The sequence below is a fragment of the Thalassophryne amazonica genome, chromosome 6 (assembly GCF_902500255.1).
Source record: "Thalassophryne amazonica chromosome 6, fThaAma1.1, whole genome shotgun sequence".
In the NCBI taxonomy this organism is placed as follows: domain Eukaryota; kingdom Metazoa; phylum Chordata; class Actinopteri; order Batrachoidiformes; family Batrachoididae; genus Thalassophryne; species Thalassophryne amazonica.
In genome coordinates this window covers 61,190,633-61,214,927 of record NC_047108.1, presented here as the reverse complement: position 1 = coordinate 61,214,927, position 24,295 = coordinate 61,190,633, and the positions used below count along the sequence as shown (strand labels likewise).

General features: G+C 41.1%; 1 long non-coding RNA gene across 1 annotated transcript; it reads right to left on the bottom strand.

Annotated features, from left to right (window-relative positions):
• Positions 1–2,569: 2,569 nt before the first annotated feature.
• LOC117511634 lies at positions 2,570–11,522 on the bottom strand. The gene is made up of 4 exons (XR_004561010.1): positions 11,512–11,522; positions 8,842–8,843; positions 7,053–7,062; positions 2,570–2,638 (listed from the first exon to the last, which is right to left on the bottom strand). It is a non-coding gene; the product is annotated as an uncharacterized LOC117511634 (long non-coding RNA).
• Positions 11,523–24,295: the final 12,773 nt, after the last annotated feature.

The window sequence follows — 24,295 nt, the reverse complement described above, 5'->3', positions numbered from 1 at the left end:
ACAGACACAAAGTGGAAAAGTGTGCTGTGGTCTGATGAGTCCACATTTGAAATTGTTTTTGGAAATCATGGACGTCGGAGGAAAAAGACCATCCAGACTGTTACCAACGCAAAGTTCAAAAGCCAGCATCTGTGATGGTATGGGGGTGTGTTAGTGCCCATGTCATGGGCAACTTACACATCTGTGATGGCACCATCAATGCTGAAAGGTACATCCAGGTTTTGGAGTAACACATGCTGCCATCCAAGCAACATCTTTTTCAGGGACGTCCCTGCTTATTTTAGAAAGACAATGCCAAGCCACATTCTGCACGTGTTACAACAGCGTGGCTTCATAGTAAAAGAGTGCGGCTACTAGACTGGCCTGCCTGCAGTCCAGACCTGTTGCCCACTGAACATGTGTGGCGCATTATGAAGCGCAAAATACAACAACGGAGACCTGGACTGTTGAACAACTGAAGTCGTACATCAAGCAAGAATGGGAAAGAATTCCACCTACAAAGCTTCAACAATTAGTGTCCTCGGTTCCCAAATGCTTATTGAGTGTTGTTAGAAGGAAAGGTGATGTAACACAGTGGTAAACATACCACTGTCCCAGCTTTTTTTAAACTTGTTGCAGACATCCATTTCAAAATGAGCAAATATTTGCACAAACACAATAAAGTTTATCAGTTTGAACATTAAATATCTTGTCTTTGTGGTGTATTCAATTGAATATAGGTTGTACTCTGTTTTTATTTACATTTTACACACCGTCCCAACTTCATTGGAACTGGGGTTGTATAAATACCGTACCGCTACAGTATACCCTATACATTTTACAGTATAAATCTGCTGTAGTTTACATACAGAAAGAGGGCAAGAGCAGCACGATGGCTTTGTGTTTAGCCCTGTTGTCTCACAGCAAGAAGATTGTAGGTTTGCTTCCCACCTGTGGCCTTTCTGTGTGGAATTTGCATATTCTCCTTGTGTTTGCGTGGGTTCTCTCTGGGTCTTCTGGCTTCCTCCCACATCAAAGACATGCAGATTAAGTGAACTGGAAACATTAAATTGACCATAGGTGTGGGTGAAGTGTTTGTTTGTCCATAGGTGGCCCTGCGACAGACTGGGCCTCCTGTCCAAGGTGTACCTTATTTCTTGCCCTATGACTGCTGGGATAGGCTCCAGTCCCGCTGTGACCCTTAATTGGATTAAACTGGTATAGAAAATATAGAAAATAGATGTTGTGTGCGTGTGTATATATGTGTGTATATATATATATATATATATATATATATTATATAATATATATATATAATATATATATATATTATATATATATATATATATATATATATATATATATATATATATATATATATATATACTATATTATATATATAATATATATATATTATTCCACCAGTAAATCCAGCAGCTTTTTCATTTGAACTAACATTTCCTTAGGCTTACATTATCATGCTGCTTTTAATCAAATTATTTCTGGTAAATGTTATGAATTAATATACACTGAATCCCATTTAAATGATATCTCTTTTGGCTTCTTCCATTTTGCTTGGAAGTCACCACTGCAGACCCAGTATTATTTTGGCTTCCTGACCAAACTCCCACATATACAAGGAGAATGGGGACATGGGTGGACATGGACTGAATATGAAGGAAAACCTAGCAGCAGCTACTGACACCTGGCTCCAAGGAGAAGGACAGACGGACATGCAAACGGTTGTGGTATCCCCGCCCCATGCTCCTTGCACTGATGACTTACATAAAAATGGGGCACTGGTGTTCTTTTATCATTAAAACTGACTTTCAACATGTTGGCAGGCTCAGCAGGATTTTTTTTTAAATCGAGAATTAATAAAGAGGTAAACAAGTGCTTCTGTTGACAGCGTGCACACAGAGATGTTTTGGCTGCCAGATGAACACCAAGACTTTGTACTGGCTGGCAGCTGTCTTTGTGTGGCTATCAATGCCTGAGGCTTTTCCTCTCACGTACAGCAAGCCAATTCAACCTGAGGTTTGGATTAGAATAGGAGAAGGAAAGCTAATTTAATTAGCGACCATGAATGCACAGAGATGGTCCCATATGTAGAGCCATGGTTCCTCTCAGAGGCCTCCCTCACATCCTCTGTGTCCATGTCCAGGAGCTGCAGAGCCAGCTGAGGATGTGATTGACAGCTGCCGACCTCAGGGTTAGATGGCTTGAATGATGCATTCTGGGTAGTTCAGGCTGGTCTTCATGCACTGGGGGGAGATGAGGTTTAGGAGGTGAGTAGGAAGTGTGGGGTTGCTGTCCTCTGTCTGACCTCATATGAAGCTTGATCAAGAAAACTGGAGGCCAAAGTCGCCAGTCAGGAACCATGAGATATGAATTGTGTCCTCAAAGTTTTTCAACATTAAAAACAGTTTTCTAGTTTGCCAGTATTGTTTTCCTCACATGGGCTACATGTAATGCCGCAAATGATAAATGTGGTATGACTGTCATGATCAAGATGCTAAGCCAGTCCATCAACCATCCTTTCTGTAACACCTTAATCTTGGTTCATCAAAGAATTTTGTTCCAGAGTGTGGCAGACTTTTTAGATGTTTTCTGGCAAAGTTTACTCTGGCCTTCCTATTCTTGAGTGTCATTAGTAGTTCTCACCAAAACTGCATTCATGAAGGTATCCCTGATTGGAGACTTGAGAATGATGCACTACTTCCTTCAGAATGTTATTGATTGTCTAGATGTTGTAATGACAGATTTTCACTAAAAACTCATCACATTTTGAGTAAAGCCATTTCTTTGCATCGAATGTCAATATGTGAAGAGTTGGGCCCTCACTTGGCAATTCCTTGAGAAAGGTGGTCTGTTGGTCGATTCCTCGATGGAATGGTGGACACAGAGATGACTGAACAGGTTGCTGCTTCTGTTGGTTAGGATCTTGCTCACTCTCTTCCCTCTTTCTCTGTTCTTCCTCTCTGATGTTCATATTTACAGTAGTGTCAGAATAATAGTAGTGCTATGTGACTAAAAGATTAATCCAGGTTTGAGTATATTTCTTATTGTACATGGGAAACAATGGTACCAGTAGATTCAGTAGATCTCCACAATCCAACAAGACCAAGCATTCATATAGCACACTCTTAAGGCTATGAAATTGGGCTGTTAGTTAAAAAAAAGTAGGGAAAAGGGGGTGTCACAATAATAGTAGCATCTGCTTGTTGACGCTACAAACTCAAAACTATTATGTTCAAACTGTTTTTTTTAGCAATCCTGTGAATCACTAAACTAGTATTAGTTGTATAACCACAGTTTTTCATGATTTCTCACATCTGGGAGGCATTAATCTTTGTTGGTTGGAACCAAGATTTTTGCTCGTTTATAGGTGCTTGGGGTCATTGTCTTGTTGAAACACCCATTTCAAGGGCATGTCCTCTTCAGCATAAGGCAACATGGACCTCTTCAGTATTTTTGACATATCCAAACTGATCCATGATACCTGGTATGCGATATATAGGCCCAACACCATAGTAGGAGAAACATGTCCATATGATGCTTGCACCACCATGCTTCACTGTCTTCACTGTGAACTGTGGCTTGAATTCAGAGTTTGGGGTCGTCTCACAAACTGTCTGCGGCCCTTGCACCCAAAAAGAACAATTTTACTCTCATCAGTCCACAAAATATTCCTCCATTTTGCTTTAGGCCAGTTGATGTGTTCTTTGGCAAATTGTAACCTCTTCTGCACATGTCTTTTATTTAACAGAGGGACTTTGCAGGGGATTCTTGCAAATAAATTAGCTTTACACATGCGTCTTCTAACTGTCACAGCACTTACAGGTAACTCCAGACTATCTATTTTCTGTGTTATGTGCCGACGCGGGTTGAGGAGCAGACCTGCGTCTGACTGAACCCAGCGCTAAATAACCAGAAAGCGGTTCCAAAAACAAAACAATTTTATTTTCCCCTCTTGTGCAATACTCGGTGTACAACATAAAAGTGCGTTTGTCTGGCGGAGTGAAGGACGGCGCGCTCTCCAGCACCCAAAGGGATCGAAGCCCGGCGCTTCTGGACTCACATTCACCACCAAACACCTCCCAGGTGGACACGACAAACTGACTCTGTGAAGGATAGAAGAGGTGAGGTAAGTCAACAGCTACAACTAATATCCTTCAAAGGCACACACTATCAGCAACACATTCAGGTCTGAATTTAAGCTTTATGTAATGAGCAGCTTCTCACAACAGGTGGAGGATCATCAGTCCGCACGCCACGGTGGTGAGAAGCAAGCTGCACAATTCTCATCAATGTTCAAATATACTGCGTAACAAAATACCAAATTACTATTAACACTTATTCAGACAATCAATCACCTCTGATGTGTGCTGACAGCATGTGTCCCTCACCCGTCCTCCTTCACAGGCATGATGTGTCAAACCCAGGCGCGGTCCTCAGCGTCTCACAAACGAACGTCACAAGGTCGAGTTCCCGGCAATTCTGCTTGAATCACTCATGGCTTAAATGCAGAACGCCATCTCATTATCTGCTTCAGCTGAAAGTCTTCAAGTCTGCACGTGAGCATCATCCACAGGTGCTGTGAGTCATTAGGCCTGCACATGAACATCCTCCACAAGTGCAGCCAATAATGTTGATGAGGGTGAAGGATTCCTCTGCCAGCACCTTCTCCACAGACAAAAACCAGTCTGCATACCACCTGGAGAGCAAAGAAAAGAAAACAACACAAAAACATCCAGCCAAACCCCCAACACACAACATTCTGTCCATTTTAAAGCACTGGAGATCATTGTAGATGAACAGCCTATAATTTTTTGCACCTGTGTATAAGTTTTCTCCTCTCCAATCAACTTTTTAATCAAACTACGCTGTCCTTCTGAACAATGTCTTGAACGTCCCATTTTCCTCAGGCTTTCAAAGAGAAAAGTGTGTTCAACAGGTGCTGGCTTCATCCTTAAATAGGGGACACCTGATTCACACCTGTTTGTTCCACAAAATTGACGAACTCACTGACTGAATGCCACACTACTATTATTGTGAACACCCCCTTTTCTACTTTTTTTACTAATAGCCCAATTTCATAGCCTTAAGAGTGTGCATATCATGAATGCTTGGTCTTGTTGGATTTGGGAGAATCTACTGAATCTACTGGTACCTTGTTTCCCATGTAACAATAAGAAATATACTCAAAACCTGTATTAATCTTTTTAGTCACATAGCACTACTGTTTTCTGAACACTACTGTATTTATTTTTGAAGACTTCCACTTCCGCAAGAGTTGGGTAGCCCCTTTGATTCATTTGGTGATGCGTGGGGAGACACTAACCCAAACCCTATCCCTGACCATAACATAGATGAATATTTTCTGATACTGCAAAGGTCAACCAGATAGTTCTGCATGTTGTCTGAGAGAAATGGCACTGCTATCTTGTTAACCTGTTAAGGTTTCTGCAGTCACAGTTATCTCAGCTGTTACACACTCCTGGCAGCTCGAAATTTACATGTGTACTGCTTATTCACTCCCATTGACAGTCCAGATACTTTGACTGCAAAATGTCAGACACTTCAAGCCTCACAGAATTTCACCATTTTGACCCTTTCTGAGTGACAAATCCTTCAAATTTGTTGGCAACCAGAACACATGACACAGGATCATTCACCAAAGTTTTCATTCACCAAAGCAAATAATTCCATGTACGTTTGGCAGAATTAGCCCTTCTTTTCAAGCAGGTTTAAACCCAAACTGTTTAGAATGCTGGCATCTATTATGGGGAAACCCATCGTTGTTATGACATGAAAGTGAGGCTGGGGTCACATAGTTATGTTTACATTCTGTTACCAAAGGAAATCCCCCAGAAACCACGTGGATCTGACAGACAACAACAAACCAGATTTTATTTTCAGTTAAGTGATAATATTAATATTACAAAGTGATAATATTGCACATATCTTTTAAAGTAATGTGCTAATTCTGAAGGTTTGAGCGTTACAGCCACACATGCCAAAAGGTATTATGGGAAATGAGTCTCCTCTCAATCACTCCCCCCACCGTCAAAATGCATAGAACAATGCCATCTACTGGATGGGACTGAGAATAGCGACCAACAATCACACGTTCGTCGCTATTCGTTGTGCTGAATCACACTTCACAAACAGAATTTTTAGTTCTGCAAATGCCTTTTTTTTTTACAAATAAAAAAATGACACATTTACAAATATATAAACCAATCAACTAGTGACTGAGAGGAGACTCATTTCCCACAATGCCTTTTGGCGTGTGTGTCAGTTAATGCACAAACCTTCAGAATTAGTGCATGACTTTAAAAGATATGTGCGATATTTTCACTTTGTAAAAAGACAGAGTTTCCGTTAATGTCGATAAACCTCTGATATTATAAAAATAATTATTAGAAAAGTTATAAAAGTTAAGTTTTCAGTTAGCAGATTAGCGGTTATCAAAGCTAACTTTTTGGTTAGTTGTGCCCACCACTGGAAACAAAGGAAATTGACTAGGAGGGGGAGGCAAAGTCAAAGATCTGTATATCAGATAGATTAAACTGAGGTAAGTGCTTTGATTCTCTATCCTTAACAGATATTTTCCTGTTGCAGGCCATCGATTTGATTTGACTTGACTTTCTTTCTTTTGAAAAATGCATAGACCATTTCTTATATGAAACTAAGACCAGTGGTGTGGTACTTTACTTCAGCTCTACAGAAATAAATAAAAATAAGCAGACGTTATTGAAAACATAGGCCAGTGGCACAGTATATTCACTACTAATAATCCAGTCACTCACCATTTTCAAATTATGTAGTATTTTAAGTTCCCAACTTATACGAGGTCTATTAGAAAAGTATCCAACCTTATTATTTTTTTTAAAAAACCATATGGATTTGAATCACGTGTGATTGCGTCAGACAAGCTTGAAACCTCGTGCACATGCATCACAGCGTTACTTTGCACCGAGCGGCTGCACCGCGACACGCGGTGGAGCCGCTTCTCTTTCCATGACAAAAACTCCTGTAACAGTGAAATGTGCCGTTCATTTTTAAACTGGACGCTGTCTTGATCCGGTATGTCATCTGACTAGCACAGGAATTGTGAAAAGACATGGACATCAGCACTTTTTCGGCACATTAAGACAGACGTGCAGAGGAGTTCCGCGCGTCACGGTGCAGCCGCTCGGCGCAAAGCAACGCTGTGATGAAGCCTCACGGGACATGTTCTGGCATATCCAGCTCATGCACAATCACAATCGGATATTCACACAACTGGAAAGCAACCAGAATCCGTCTGAAATCCACCTGAAAGCCGTCCTGTGAGACCAACACCGAGGTGGTTTTGTCCCGCGTAATGAACGGCTCCGTGGCGCGTCCCTCCGCTTTTCTTTCCATGAAAAAAACTCCTGTAACGGTGGAATGTACCGAAAAAGTGCTGATGTCCACATCTTCTGCCTTTTTGTGAAAGTCAGACGAGGTCCCGGATCAACAAAGCCTTCACGTTGGAAATGATCTGGTTGTTTCAGCGGGGTGTCAGCCTGTCGATGGGGGCTGGGAGCGCGACGCAGTCTCAGCAGTTGTGGGCAGTCCTTAAAGCGGCAGTAACACCCCGTAATCTGTTTAATCCCCATAAAATCATCCCTGAAAGCCATATTAATTTTCCGAACGGTGTCCACCTGGACGTCTCTCACAGTTTCTGGAAAAAAATTGATGCAGCAAAGCTCCAAATCGTTCAGACATTTATTCGCAATAAAAATCCGCCGAGAGGGGTGGACCACACCTCACTCAAAGCCTGCTCACAGGCGAATGACGCAACCAACAGGCATGAAAAAAAGCACGCATGCGCACGAGTGTTCAAGCTTGTCTGACGCAATCACACGTGATTCAAATCCATATGGTTTTTTAAAAAAATAATAAGATCGGATACTTTTCTAATAGACCTCGTACATTATGCTCTCCATCTTACATAACCACACTACACTGTTCACCATCTATTTTTTATGATTCCATCCTATTTAAATTTTATAGACTGTTTGTGGATGCAGACAAAAGATGTACGATCAGTGATTGAATGGTTGTAACTTTGGTGTAGAGACTGATGAAGTCCTATTATTTGGTAAGAATCATGATTTCCTTTAAAGAATGTTCCAGTATAAAAATATGTGTCCAATTTTTACTTGAGGCAAAAATATGGCCGTCGGGGCTTTGCATCCATCCATCTGTCCATCTGTTTGTCTGTCTGGCTGTCCATCTGTCCGTGCTCAGCATAACTCCATTCCTATTGTTGCCAGGGTCTTCAAATTCACGGGGAGCATTCTTGGGACACAGACCTTGGACAAGTTCAAAGATCGCTAACCTTGACCTATTTTAAGTATTCAAAAGGCCACATTATGTCTACACACTCTTTCATTAATTACATGCTCATACAACTGAGGGTACTTTAGCAGTGCATTCTATATTTACATATTGCACCCCCTTCCCCCCAAAAATCTAAATGATTTTCAACCAATTCTAAAAGCTCCTTTCATTTTTATGTTTTTCACAACCAACGCATTGCATGTTGCATGTGATTTAAAATATTTTTTTTTCTTTCATTTCAGACCTTCAAAATGACAAGGAAACGTACTTTAATTGAAAAATCAAAGGAAAGTTTGCAGAGTGCTAAGAGGTGGAAAATGTTATCAGGTGAAGAAAAGGAAGAACTTGCAAAGCAAAGGGAAAGAATGAAAACTCACATAATTCAAAAACTGGTGCAGAAAAAGGAGAGCTCCTGCAGGATGAAAGAGAAAGGGCATCCAATCTGAGGAAGCAAAAGGTTAATCCAAGAGGTGCCGGACAAAGAACTGCTGACATCCATTATGTGAAAGACCATGTAACAAAGGGATGGTGGCCAAGCTCTAATATGTGCTTATTTCCAGTGTAGAAGGTTCCCGGTTCAAACCTACTCATGCCCATTCTCCCATATGGAGTTGCAGCAGGAAGGGCATCCACTGTAAATCATGTGGCAAATCAACATGTAGTTCCACCTCGGATCTACTGTCGTGACCCCGGGTCAAAACAAGTGAGAAGTCAACATGCTATGAAAAAAAGGCAACCTTGTTTGCCATATAGGGAAATTGACCAAGTCTGAATATGTGATGAGTAAGAAATGCACATTGTGAAGGAGTGTTTCAAGATCAAAGAAAGACATCTGTCATCATCCACTTTAGTCTTCTGCGGTTTTCCAGCACTTTTAGGGGCGCTTAATTCACCAGTACATTCATTATTTTTAAGAATGTTCCAAATTGTTGATGTAACCACTCCTAAAGTTTCTCCTGTCTGACCGATAGATCTATTTTGTTTTTTCAGCCAAATTAAGGCCTCTTCACTTGCACCAACACCTCTTAAGATCTTGTATTGAGAGTCCCGTTGAACAGCTTCCAAGTATTCATTCAACCCATGGAATCAACTCCAGACATTTTATCTGCTTAATTTGCAGTGGAATAACAATGAAACAGGCCACGTCTGGCAATGAAAGTGCTTTGCAGTGAACTGTCCAATTCCCTGCAATGGTAACAGCATAGAACTTGAATATGTAAAGGAATGGATGGGTGAGTGAGAGAGTTTGTCCAACCTAGCCTGATGTGTAGGCAAACACTCAAAACAATAAATGCCATCATCTTGTATGTCTTTTACTTAAAAATACATATAATATGGACAAGTCGATTAAAATCAGGTGAACTTTGATGTACCAGATCAATGGAAAAAGTAATATTGTTTAGGTCATATAATAGCTCATACACATGTCTGCCACCTGCTGGATGAGGCATGCATCTTCATATAAGCAACAACTTAAGATAGCAACTGTAGGAAGAAATAAATAAATATGATGCCCATTACATCGCCAAATATGGGATGACGTATACAGCTACCACAGAATATATAAAACAGTATACATATGCACTGTTAAAATAAAGCAAACCTTAAAATCTCAAGTAGAGCAGCAGTGATTCAATAATCAATCAGTAATTAATTGACTACTGAATTAATCAACAAGGATTTGGCAATTGATTAAATATTTGGAGGGGTTTTTTTGTGTGTGTGAAATATCCAAATTCTGTAATCTATGCTTCTTAAATGAACTGTCTTAAATATGAATACTTTAATTTACTATTTCCTTTACTCCTATCTGGCCCTAAATGCAAAATCTGTGGGTTGTGGACAAAAGAAGACGTTTGAAGACAGAAAACATTGATCAGCATTTTTCACCATTTTATGACATTTTAGTGACCTGGTGTGAAATATCCAAATTCTCTGATTTATGCTTCTTAAATGTGAATACTGTAATTTACTATTTCCTTTACTCATATCTGGCTGTAAACCGAAAATCTGTGGGTTGTGGACAGGGTTGGGTAAGATTACTTTGAAATGTAATCCAAAAGTAATCAGATTACAAGTAATCCAAATCTGTGTACATACATACATGTAATCCACATGTATTCTTTCAAAGAAATCCTACCCAACCTTGGTTGTGGACAAAATGAGACATTTGAAGGCAGAAAACACTGATTGACATTTTTCACCATTTTCTGACATTTTATTGACCTAACAACTAATTGATTATTAAAAAAAAAAAAACGTAAACTAAATGACTATGGAAATAATCATTGTTAGATGCAGCCATGAATTCAAGGCAGCGAACTGCACATCCAGTCACCAAAACAAAGTCAGTATTTTTGCAGCTCAGTTGCTATCTCCCTGACTTACCTGCTCTACTCGACTTTAATTTTTTCCTCAGAATTCTACACACAATACCCCATAATGACAATGTGGGAAAAGCTTTTTGGAGATTATTGCAAATTTCTTACAAATAAAAAGTAAGAAAAACACTTTTAGTTAAGTATTCACAGCCTTTGCCATGAACCTCAAAAATGTCTTCAGGTACTGTACATCCTGTTTCCACTGATCATTCTTGAGATGTTTCTAACTGGAGTCCACCTGGGGTAAATTCAGTTGATTGGACATGATTTGTAAAGGCACACACCTGTCTACATATAAGGTCCCACAGCTGACAGTGCATGTCAGAGCACAAACCAAGCATGAAGTCAGGAATTGTCTGTACACCTCCAAGACAGGATTGTCTCAAGGCACAAATCGGGGGAAGGGTACAGAAACATTTCTGCTGCTTTGAAGGTCCCAATGAGCACAGTGGCCTCCATCATCCATAAATGGAAGAAGTTTGGATCCAGCAAGACTCTTCCTAGAGCTGGCTGCCTGTCTAAACTGAGCAATCTGGAGAGAAGGGCCTTTGTCAGGGAGGTGACCAAGAACCAGATGGTCACGCTATCAAAGCTCCAGCATTCCTCAGTGGAGAGAGGAGAATTTTTCAGGAGTACAACTATCTCTGCAGCAATCCACCAATCAAGCCCATATGGTAGAGCGGCCAGATGGAAACCAGTCCTTAGTAAAAGGTACATGGCAGCCCACCTGCAGTTTGCCAAAAGGCACCTGAAGGACTCTCAGACTATAATAAACTAAATTCTCTGGTCTGATGAGACAAAGAGTGAACTCTTTGGTGTGAATGCCAGGCATCATGTTGAGAGGAAACCAGGCACCATCCCTATATGAAACGTGGTGGCAGCATCATGCTGTGGGGATGTTTTTCAACAGCAGAAACTGGGAGACTAGTCAGGGAAAGATGAATGCAGCAATGTACAGAGACATCCTGGATGAAAACCTGCTGCAGAGTGCTCTTGACCTCAGACTGGGGTGACAGTTTATTTTTTAGCAGGACAATGAGCCTAAGCACACAGCCAAGATATCAAAGGAGTGGCTTCAGGACAACTCTGTGAATGTCCTTGAGTGGCCCAGCTAGAGCCCAGACCTGAATCTGATTGAACATCTCTGGAGAAAATGTCTGTGCACCGGTGCTCCCCATCCAACCTGATGGAGCTTGAGTGGTGCTGCAAAGAGGAATAAACAAAACTGCCCAAAGATAGGTGCACCAAATTTATGGCATCTTATTCAAGAAGACTTGAGGTTGTAATTATTGCCAAAGTTGCATCAACAAAGTATTGAGCAAAGGGTGTGATACGTACATACATTCGATTTTTTTTTTTTTTTTTAATAAAAGTGCAAAAATTAAAAAAAATGATGTCATTATGGTGTGTTGTTAGAATTTTGAGGGAAAAATTAATTTACTCCTTTTTGGAGTAACATAACAAAATGTGTAATAAGTGAAAACCTGCATGTGAATACTTTGGCACTGTGTGTGTGTGTGTGTGTGTTGTGTGTGTGTGTGTGTGTGTGTGTGTGTGTGTGTGTGTGTGTGTGTGTGTGTGTGTGTGTGTGTGGTGTGTGTGTGTGTGTGTGTGTGTGTGTGTCGTGATAAATATCTCTCTGCTCAGAGTGGTCTGCCCTAAAGGACCTTAATGAAGGACAGACCTGCCCACTCACAAAACAAAACTCGGAATCCGTAAACACGCACCTTATCGAAACCATTTGGAAATATCAGTGCGTCTGCAGCTCACGGACACGAGCCCGATTTAAAAATAATGGCAGTATTTTCAAGAGGCCGGTCCCAGCGGTGCGCGCTGCTTAAAGACGCAGACCGTCATCAGTGTCCATAATATCTACTTTTACTAACTTAAAAATATTGCAACATTTTATTCATTATTTTATTATTTTACATGACGCGATAAATAAGTATAAATCATCCTCTGACGCAGACTTATTTAAACTGCCTGCAGTCTAAATAGAAATAAGGACAAATACTTCATAGTTTTAATGATTATGAGACTTGAATGAGGCATCAACGCCCACCACCATAGCCACGAACGATAGCAACAAAATTAAATTATTATTGTTGTTGTTGTTGTTGTTGTTATTATTGTTATTATTGTTATATTATTCTAATATAATGATAATAATTATTACACATAATTATACATCTATACATAATCATTTATAATAAATAATAATAATAATAACAATAATAATAATAACAATTATTATTATATAATGATAATAATTATTACACATATAATTATACATTTATACATAATTAATAATGGCAAATAATAATAATAATAATAATAATAATAATACTTATTATTATTATTATTATTATTATTATTATTATCACCTGGGAGGTGGTGGTGTAATGTTTTTTCTCGCTGGACTGGGATGCCGGCGATCCGGGTTCGTTGTGCTGGAGAGACACGTGCCGTGGGCCGTTAAACTACAAAGTGATTTCGTTGGCTGCTCACTTTAAATAAGACCCGCTTCTATTTTTATTATTACTGTTGTTGCTGTTACTGCTGCCGCTATTGTTGTTGTTGTTGTTGTTGTTGTTGTGAAGATCAGAACTCGCATTCTACTCTTTCAGGTTTTGCAGCTCCCAACATCCAGTCACAAATTAAAACAAAACAAAATAAAATAAAAACCATAAAAAACTGACGCGCACATACAATTAAATTTATTATGAACTCTTTTATACAAGTAAATAAATACATTTATTAATAATATCTACTCATAAGAATATACCTAATTTTGTTCGCGCATATTTTTTTATTTATTTATGTTAATTAGTTATTTCGTTAGTTATTTTTTAATGTATTTATTTATTTATTTGTTTGGTAAATGAATTTGAAGTAAGTTGAATCTCCAATGAAACTGTGTGTGGTGTGTGTGTGTGTGTGTGTGTGTGCGCGCGTGTTTCCTCACTTTATTTGTTGGAATAGTAACACAAAAGTGCTGGTGCTTAATGTAATCATATTAACATGCAGATATTTTATAATTGCATCGCACAAATAATCTTTGCCAACGTTAGATTACCATATTTAATGAACTTTAAAAGCAAAAATAAATAATGAGAGATAGAGAGAGCTTTCTTTCTTTCTTTCTTTCTTTCTTTCTTTCTTTCTTTCTTTCTTTCTTTCTTTCTTTCTTTCTTTCTTTCTTTCTTTCTTTCTTTCTTTCTTTCTTTTTTTCTTAGTTTCTTTCTTTCTTTGAAAATGTTTTTGGAGCTGTCTCCACGATTGATTATTATTTACATTATTTTTCGTCGTGAAATTTTAAATTTTGCTCAGAGTTCTGCATCGTAACAGTCACACCTGTATTTTCCCTCATATAGCAAAAACTATGAAATCGAAGTGAACGAAAAAACCGCAAGTATCAACTACACTCAATCAGACATTTAAAAATATATGTGGATATAAATTTAACAGCAAATAAAATTAGCACCCGCATAGATTGAGAAGTAACCAGAAATTAACCACTGAAATGCAAATACAGTGTGAAAACGACAAACGAATCGAGCTAAACCAAATAGAAAATTCTGAAAACAATAATTCCATCCAACTGGACATAAAAAGTGATTGATTTGCGTACATTCATTGATTCAAAGAAGACAAAACGCAGAGAAAAAAAAAAATACATTATTGTGTAGAATTGACACATTTACAGGAATGTTCGCAATGACCCTTTAATGATCTAAGATTAAAATGACAGTCAAACTCAGGGCTCTATGCCCCATTAGAGGTTTTTAATTGTGTTATTTTGCGGGAGCTGATGGATCCGAACGTTCCGCAGGAGCTGCGTCTTGGCACGGCCTCCGTCTGCAGCGCGCTGCGTCCTGACGCACAGGAGGTCTCCGGTACAGCAGCTTTCTCACGTTTTTAGAGAGAAAAAGAGAGAGGAAAAAAAAACCTGTCAGCGATTTCTGTACAATCAGCCCAAGAAACAGCAGCAGCTCACAATAAATCAGCCATCTTTCTGCGAATTCAGCGGACAGACTGCAATAATATGTTACCGTTTCTCTCATCTCTTATCAGTGCTGGCAGAAGGATTTGATGAACTGTAGATTTTACAACCTTCAGTTTAACTGACTTAATATGACAAATCTCCTCCAGCTGCTCTCATAATCAAGGAAAAGAATAATACAAAGACAGGCGGTTTGATGACAGATGTTTGAACGGGAAAATTGGTGCAGTTCATTTTCTATTGATGTTTCTTCTAAAAAAAAAAATCAAGTTTGGTAAACTGAAATAGATTAAGTAAATGCAACATTTAATTTTTAGAGTGAATTTCAAAATGTCTTATTTTTTCCCCAAATATTGTTGTTTGTTCGAGCTCCACCTGACCTGATCTGAAAAATCCTGGGTTCAACCCGAAATAGACAACCTGGTCTCACGGCAAGTCGTGATTCAGCAGCACGAAATATACATTAATCTATTGGTTCGTGATATTGTGACGAAAAGCACCTCATTTTCGTCACGGTAGCACGAATTCATTCTAATTCATTCCGTGATGGCTGCACGAAATTAAAAGTGAAATGGAGGGGTGGGGGGGGGGGGGGGGTTATGGTTAGGGGGGAGAGTAAGATTGGGTGAAGGTTAAGGTTAAGGTCGGGGGTAGGAGTAGGGTTAGGAATAGTGAGTTAAACAAAACCGTCACGAAGATGTTATTGCAATTTCGGATGGATCTGGATAAAGGGACTGTGGCAGAAAACAACATAAAAAAATGATTGAGCATTATACTCTGTTGCCTTATTAATAAGCAATGTTTAACAAATCATGGTGAAAAAAAACAGACTTGGAATAAAAATAATAATTTTTCCACAGAAAAGGGCAGGATAATTTAAATTATTTTAAATTACTGCAAGATGAGGCATCTTGGCCATGCGGATATGCACTTTAATGAGTGCCTGGTCTTTCATTCATTTATTTAGAAATCCATCAGTGCAGTTTGCAGCTACTGTCACATCTTTTTTTTTTCCATATCTGCACTGACTGACATAAATGTTGTTCGTTATAATCTTATTTTGTGTGTACATATTTCCATTCATTCTGAGACTACATATGCACATTCTCATCTTTCAGGATCAGTTATTATATCTGCTCAGTGCCAACACCCCCGGGTGCAGCAGCCCTTTGTTCCTGTCCAATCAGATGCAGCTGTACAAGCCAAACTGCACCAGGACAGCTGAGGTCATCCTCTCAGCGGATGCTTGGACTCATCCTGCTACTGGTGCCCTGAGGGTCTGGGCACAAATAACAAACCCACCAACATCCAGACACGGGTCAGAATGCCCCACTTGTCTCATCCCATCCTACTATGGTTTTTCTCTTCTTCTTCTTCTTTTTTTTTTTTTTTTGCTTTGCGTGCAGGACTTTGCTGCTTGTGCAATTTCTGCAGCACTCACCTTGCTCTGCATCTTTGTCCTAATGAAGCGCATTGTTCCCCCACAATAAATATGTAACTGTGCAAAATGAAAAAAGGCCTCTTTGAATTTTGTTTTATAATCAATAGATTTGTTGCAGATTTTGAAATCACTCAGGCATTATTAAATTACCAGAGCTCTGACACATCTGAATGCCACTGAATTTTGTTTTTTAATCAATAGATTTGTTGCAGATTTTGAAATCACTCAGGCATAATTAAATTACCAGAGCTCTGACACATCTGAATGCCACTGAATTTTGTTTTTAATCAATAGATTTGTTGCAGATTTTGAAATCACTCAGGCATTGTTAAATTACCAGAGCTCTGACACATCTGAACGCCACTGAATTTTGTTTTTTAATCAATAGATTTGTTGCAGATTTTGAAATCACCCAGGCATTATTAAATTACCAGAGCTCTGACACATCTGAACGCCACTGAATTTTGTTTTTTAATCAATAGATTTGTTGCAGATTTTGAAATCACTCAGGCATTGTTAAATTACCAGAGCTCTGACACATCTGAATGCCACTGAATTTTGTTTTTTAATCAATAGATTTGTTGCAGATTTTGAAATCACTCAGGCATTGTTAAATTACCAGAGCTCTGACACATCTGAATGCCACTGAATTTTGTTTTTTAATCAATAGATTTGTTGCAGATTTTGAAATCACTCAGGCATTGTTAAATTACCAGAGCTCTGACACATCTGAATGCCACTGAATTTTGTTTTTTAATCAATAGATTTGTTGCAGATTTTGAAATCACTCAGGCATTGTTAAATTACCAGAGCTCTGACACATCTGAATGCCACTGAATTTTGTTTTTTAATCAATAGATTTGTTGCAGATTTTGAAATCACTCAGGCATTATTAAATTACCAGAGCTCTGACACATCTGAATGCCACTGAATTTTGTTTTTTAATCAATAGATTTGTTGCAGATTTTGAAATCACTCAGGCATTATTAAATTACCAGAGCTCTGATACATCTGAACCCTACTGAATTTTGTTTTATAATCAATAGATTTGTTGCAGATTTTGAAATCACTCAGGCATTATTAAATTACCAGAGCTCTGATACATCTGAACCCTACTGAATTTTGTTTTTTAATCAATAGATTTGTTGCAGATTTTGAAATCACTCAGGCATTATTAAATTACCAGAGCTCTGACACATCTGAACCCCACTGAATTTTGTTTTTTAATCAATAGATTTGTTGCAGATTTTGAAATCACACAGGTATTGAGTTCTGACACATCTGAATGCTCCCGCATCAGCCAGTCAGAAAGAACATGTGAGAATTGTAGCTTTATCAAAAGAAAAAGTAAATGACCTTGAGGGTAGAAGTGGCAGGACAGAAAATAAACTGTTTGGAATTACTCTGCACATCGAAGAATGGAAAGCAGCTGCAAAAATCTGAACTTGCTCAGCTGATTTCTTTGTGATTTGGAAAAGCTTTCAGCAGACACATCACCCTATAACTTCTGCAGGCCTTTGAGCACTAATGTTTTCAGCATGTATCAGCTTTTAAAAGCAATTAATGTCATTACTGGAGCTTGGACTCAAACTGACATGAATTTCTTGCTCTGACACAGAAGAGGAGCTCCACAGCTGAGGTGAAATGATATGACAACAGATCGACTCGGTTTAAAGGATTTAGGTAATGATACTGAAAGCCGCGGCGGGCGAAGGCCTGAACGCTCCAATGAACAACGCACTGGATACAATATCTGAACCAGCTTTCAGAAAATCTAATTTATGACCGCTTTACAACAGCTGGATTTGCACTTCCGACCAGGGGATATCATTACCAAACACCATGAAGGAGGCTGATGGATATGCAGGAGCAGGACACCACTTGTTAGCTCTGAATGAAACACACTGTATATTTCAACACACATGCACACAAATATACTCACACAGCATAAACAAACAACTGTGCCGAAACTCATGTTGTCAGGAATATTAAAAAAAATTCACACAGCTGAGTTCATGCACATTTTTCACAAGGATTTCTTTATTTTGTTTCTTTATTTATTTGAGTTGAATGTATGTATCGGTGTGTGGTGCAGACTGTCAACTTTAATTTGAAGGTAATTATACTGAAAAAGGGTGAATGTCAAGAAAATATAACACCAGTTGTAGTTGCTCCCAATTTTTATTTGGCCAAAAGTAGGAATGCACCAATACCATTTTTTTAACAAGTACATCACACTTAAATCACAATATTTGTCAGTATGACATACACAGGAGGCTTTGTAGTGTTAAAACTAGAAGGACTCGGAGATCGCAAACCTCCGCCAAGGCCATAGGGTCACTGACCTCACATGGAATACCTTTTGGCAAAGAGACTTATTCCACATTGTTTCACGCATCTACCGTCATGTTTCAGATTCAGTGATTAAACCCTTAGATCTTCAGCAAATGTATTTATAAAGAGAAACTGCATGAACTACACAAGTTTTTTAAAATTTTCTAATAAGTTTATTCAGTGAGGAGAAACAAATGCTAAATTATTGTTGTGTCATAACTTAATTTTTGTTCGGCTTTTGTGACCCGTCTTCATGAAGTTAGATACAAAAATGCTGAAATTGGCCCTATACTGCAATGATAAAGAATCCTTTAAAAAATTACTGGATCCGGATAATGTTCCAGATCATTACCAAAATTTAATGACTTCTAAGTTAGGCCAAGATACACCCCTGGTAAAAAATGTCATTGAAATCCGTTGAGGATTTTTTAAGTAATCCTGCTAACCAACCAACCAACAAACAAACAAACAGACGCGATCGAAAACATAACCGCCTTGACGGAGGTAATAACACTGCAACACATGCTTTTTGTCTCATTCAAACAAGTGTTTAAGCAGCTCTTTTAGCTCTTTCTTCATAGTGTTCAAGTCTATAAATTCTTCTTCTTCTTCTTCTTTTGCCTGCTCACTACAGCAGATCATCTGTTTCCATCTCACCCTGTCCTCTGTATCTTCCTCTTTCACACCAACCACCTGCATGTCCTCCCCAGCACATCCATAAACCTCCTCATTGCCATCCCTCTTCTCCTCCTGCCTCTTTGCTCCATCCTCAGCATCCTTCTCCCTATATACCCTGGGTCCCTCCTTTACACATGTCCAAACCATCTCAGTCCCACCTCTCTGACTTTGTCTCCAAACTGTCCAACCTGTGCTGCCCCTCTGATATGTTCATTCTGAATGTTGTCCATCTTTATCACTCCCAAAGAAAATCACATCACTCCCAGCTCTGGGCTGGGCCACATGTACGAGCTGTGGTGGAGCATGCCACAATAGCAGAGATGATCAGAGAGGAACAGCCACTGCTGCCAGCCTGGCTACACTTGCAGGACATCAGGACGTATGCATTTAATGTTTTTTTTTTTTTTTTCCTGAGGTGCACAATTCTGCAAGAGAGGAGTACAGCACAATGTCACTATAATTTTTTTTATCTGGCGTGCTCACTCTGTCTCCCCCTCCCTCTCTGTCTCTCCCACTTCTCTCCCTAGCCCGGCCCCGTTTTCTCTCCCTTGCTCTCTCTCTCTCTCTCTCTCTGAGGATGTGTGGTGGGAGTTCTTCAAGGTGCTCTTTGTGAGGAGCACACAAACAGGGAGGAAATATGACCACATGCTTTCATTAAACGACACACTGCTCAGATCCAGCTCCAACAGCACACATATGTCTTTAAAGTGGGAAAAAGCTTTCTACTAAATGCTGTGCAAATGTGATGTCATATGTCCATCAGAACCAAAATGCAGGAGGACCGAGGAGTACATATCTGTGCCAAATCAACGTGCAGATCCACCTCGGATCTGCTGTGGAGACCCCATGTGAAAAAAACAATGGAACAACCTAAGGGACTTACAATGTCATTTCCAAATAAATCAAGTCACATCAGAGGATGCACACCCCTGAAGCACTGCTGGGAATCACTGCATCATGAAGAAAAGACTCTTCCGGTACGAGGACGATCGCTGTGTGTGATCTCAGAGCTAACATGACCCTTAATTGTAGTAAGCAGGTATAGAAAATGGATGGATTATATACTGGACATGGAAGTATCAGGTTCTGTAACTAGAAATGGCTGGACACAAATGCTGAGCACAGACACCAAAGTTTGGTGTTCAGAAGGCTTTACTGAGTAAACTTGCAGAGGTCGGTACACAAAAAGGCAGTCCAAAATAGGCAGCAGTGGCAAAAACATCATGCAAAGGCGAGGTCAAGAAAACAGGCAGGTATTTCCAAAAACACAGCAGGACAATCAAGACAAGGACTCTGAAGGAAGGCTGGAAGTGAAGGCGATAAAGCACAATGATCTGGTAGGGATGAGTGAGAGGAGAGACTTAATTACAAAGTGTAACAGGCAGGTGATGAGAAACGGGTGTGAAGGAAAGATCCAGAGCAGGGTGTTGAAAGCAGAAGGGAACCACCCACCACCAAGCACCCAAGTGACAGACAAGAAAAGCAATGACAAAAAACCCCAAGCAGAAAAGTAACAGACAAAACATCAGACAAACACATCAAAAATACCAACCATGACCCTAAGATAGGGCATTAAATCCAGCAGGGACATCATTCTGCAAATCAGTGAGTGTGCTGTAGGATTTATTATTTATTTATTTTTATTTGTTATTATTTTATTATTTATTTTATTTTATTTTGTCATTATTGGGTACAGTGTGGGAATTTACACAGTATTTCAGAAAGGGCCGAGAGGGTGCAGGTTTTCTTTGCAGCCACTGACTGCAGCAGGGGATTTCACTGATGAACCCATCCCATTTGCTCAAAGTGATGTTAATCGCTGAAAACACCTACTGGAGAAGGTGGTTTCAAAGAAAACCTGCACCATCTCAGCCCTTTCTGGAATACTTTGGACACCTTGTCTCCTTGTCTTTCTTCCACTGTCCAGATGTCACGCCCAGTACCTTCCTAGCTGTCTTCCTCACCACATCTGCAGTACTTTTCCAGTTGTCCAAAATTACTTCCCCTTCATCCAGTGCTCACCTGCTCAATGAATTTCACACAACAGTCTTCCTCCTTCAGCTTCCACCATCTGATCCTTTGTTTTTTCTTCTTCTTCTTCACCTCTAAAGTCATCCTACAAACCACCGTCCTATGCTGTCTAGCTACACGCTCTCCTGCCACCACCTTACAGTCTCCAATTTCTTTTAGCTTACATCTCCTACAAAGAATGTAGTCCACCTGTGTGCACCTTTCTCCACTCTTATGTTACCCTGTGCTGCTGCCTTCTCTTAAAGTAGGCATTCACCACAGCCAGTTCCATCCTTATTGCAAAATTAGCTACCATCTGTCCTTCCACATTTCTGTCCTTGATACCATATCTACCCATTATTTCCTCATCACCTCTGTTCCTTTCACCAACATGCCCACTGAAGTCCGCTCTTGTCACCTCTCTTTCATGCTTGGGCACACTCTCCACCACCTCATCTAATTCACTCCAAAAATCTTCTTTCTCCTTCATCTCACAACCTACCTGTGGGGCATATGCACTAATGATATTCATCATCACCCCTTCAAAATCCAACTTCACACTCATCACCCTCCAACACACTCTTAACATGTTCTTACTTTGAAATGACCCCCAACACCATTTCTCTTCCTATCCTCACCATGATACAATAACTTGAACCCACTGCCAATGCTCCTGCTCTTACTTCCTTTCCACTTGGTCCATCATATCAGCCAGCTCTGTTATGTGCAGACGCGGGTTGAGGAGCGGACCTTCGTCTGACTGAACCCAGTGCTAAATAACCAGAAAGTGGTTCCAAAAAACAAAACAATTTTATTTTCCCCCTCTTGTGCAATACTCAGTGTACAACATAAAAGTGCGTTTGTCTGGCGGAGTGAAGGACGGCGCGCTCTCCAGCGCCCAAAGGGATCGAAGCCCGGCGCTTTTGGACTCACATTCACCGCCAAACACTCCCCAGGTGGACACGACAAACTGACTCTGTGAAGGATAGAAGAGGTGAGGTAAGTCAACAGCTACAACTAATATCCTTCAAAGGCACACACTATCAGCAACACATTCAGGTCTGAATTTAAGCTTTATGTAAATGAGCAGCTTCTCACAACAGGTGGAGGATCATCAGTCCGCACGCCACAGCCGTGAGAAGCGAGCTGCACAATTCTCATCAATGTTCAAATATTGTTGTATGGGCCGCTGAAGAGGAGGTACTGCTGGCCCACCACCACCAGAGGGCACCCTGCCTGGAGTGCGGGCTCCAGGCACCAGAGGGCGCTGCCGCCTAACAGGAGTAGCCGGGGTGACAGCTGACACTCATCACCTATGACAGCTGTCACCACTCATCTGATCAGCATCAGTATATCAGCAAGACGTCATCTCCACCTCTTTGCCGAGATATCGCTTTACCAGGAAGGTAACGTTCTCAGCTGGCTGTGAGATTTATTCGACAGTAACCTTTTGTGACTTTTTGTGTATCGTATAACAGACTCTTTTTCCAACAAGAGGTGGAGTTGGTTTTCCTGCCGTGTGAATTGCTGGGTGCATACGCGCCCACGTTTAATTGCTTTTTGTTCCTCGCCAGCAGTACCAGGTCCGACACGCGGAGGCAGTGGCCACCTGGGAGTTCGGGACTTGGCGGCTCCAGTATTCCCGGGGTCTGGTGGTGGAGGAAATCGTGTGGTTCCGGTTCTACTTTGGACAGACGTCTTCTATCTTCGAGCCTGCCCACACGACACCTTTTGTGATTTGACCTTTTGTCTGTTGTTGTAATCTGTTGTGTTTGTTGTGCCCTTTCACAACAGTAAAGTGTTGTATTTGACTTCCTCCATTGTCCGTTCATTTGCGCCCCCTGTTGTGGGTCCGTGTACCTACACTTTCCCAACAGGATATCTCGGCCAACGTCATGGATCCCGAGGGGCGTCAACCGGCTGTTGAACGGCCAATGGAAGAACAGGGCGCACAGGCGTCCGCAGGAGGAATGATCGGTGAGTTGCAGCGGATCCTCACCGCTTTCACGGCTCGGTTGGATTTAATGACCGAGCAGAACGTCCTCCTTAACCGCAGGGTGGAGGCTCTCGCCGCGCAGGTGGAAGCGCGCCCTCAGGGCGCTGCTGCGGCTCTCCCTCCTGTCGACCCTGTGCGTAACAGTGACGTTCCACAGGTCGTTCAACGACCCCTCCCACCTTCCCCGGAAGCATACATAAGCCCTCCAGAGCCGTACGGAGGTTGTGTGGAGACGTGCGCGGACTTCCTTATGCAGTGTTCGCTCGTCTTCGCACAACGTCCTGTCATGTACGCGACTGATGCCAGCAAGATAGCTTATGTAATAAACCTACTTCGCGGTGAGGCACGCGCTTGGGCTACAGCGCTCTGGGAGCAGAATTCACGGCTCCTTCAGACATATGATGGGTTTGTGAGGGAGTTCAGAACAGTGTTCGATCACCCAAATAGAGGAGAGAGACCGCTTCAGCCGTGCTGCTGTCAATGAGACAGGGGCGCCGGAGCGCAGCTGCCTATGCAGTCGACTTCCGCATCGCGGCTGCGAGGTCCGGCTGGAATAGCACTGCCCTCCGCGCCGCCTTTGTAAACGGACTGTCATTGGTTCTAAAGGAGCACCTGGTGGCTAAGGACGAACCGCGGGATTTAGATGGGCTTATTGATCTTGTCATACGATTAGACAATCGGTTAGAAGAACGCCGTCGGGAACGAGACGAAGGGCGTGGCCGGGCACGCGCCATCCCTCTCCCTTCCGGTTCCGACCGCGTTCCGCCCTCCCCACACTCCACGGCCCCTGCGCTCCGTGTGGTTACAGCTCCCCCTGCTGACGAAGCTATGGACACGAGCAGGGCCACATTTAGGGCACCAGATAGACAGAGGAGGCTGGCCCGCGGAGCGTGTTTTGTTTGTGGCTCGATAGAGCATCAGGTAAGAGACTGCCCCGAGCGGTTAAACACCAACACCCGCCCCTAGAAACTGGGCTAGGGGTGGGCCGAGACATTCACGTGGGACACACCCACATTGCCACACGACTCCCAGTTACAATCCTTTATGAGGATTTAACCCTGAAGGCCCCAGCACTGGTGGACACGGGCTCTGAAGGG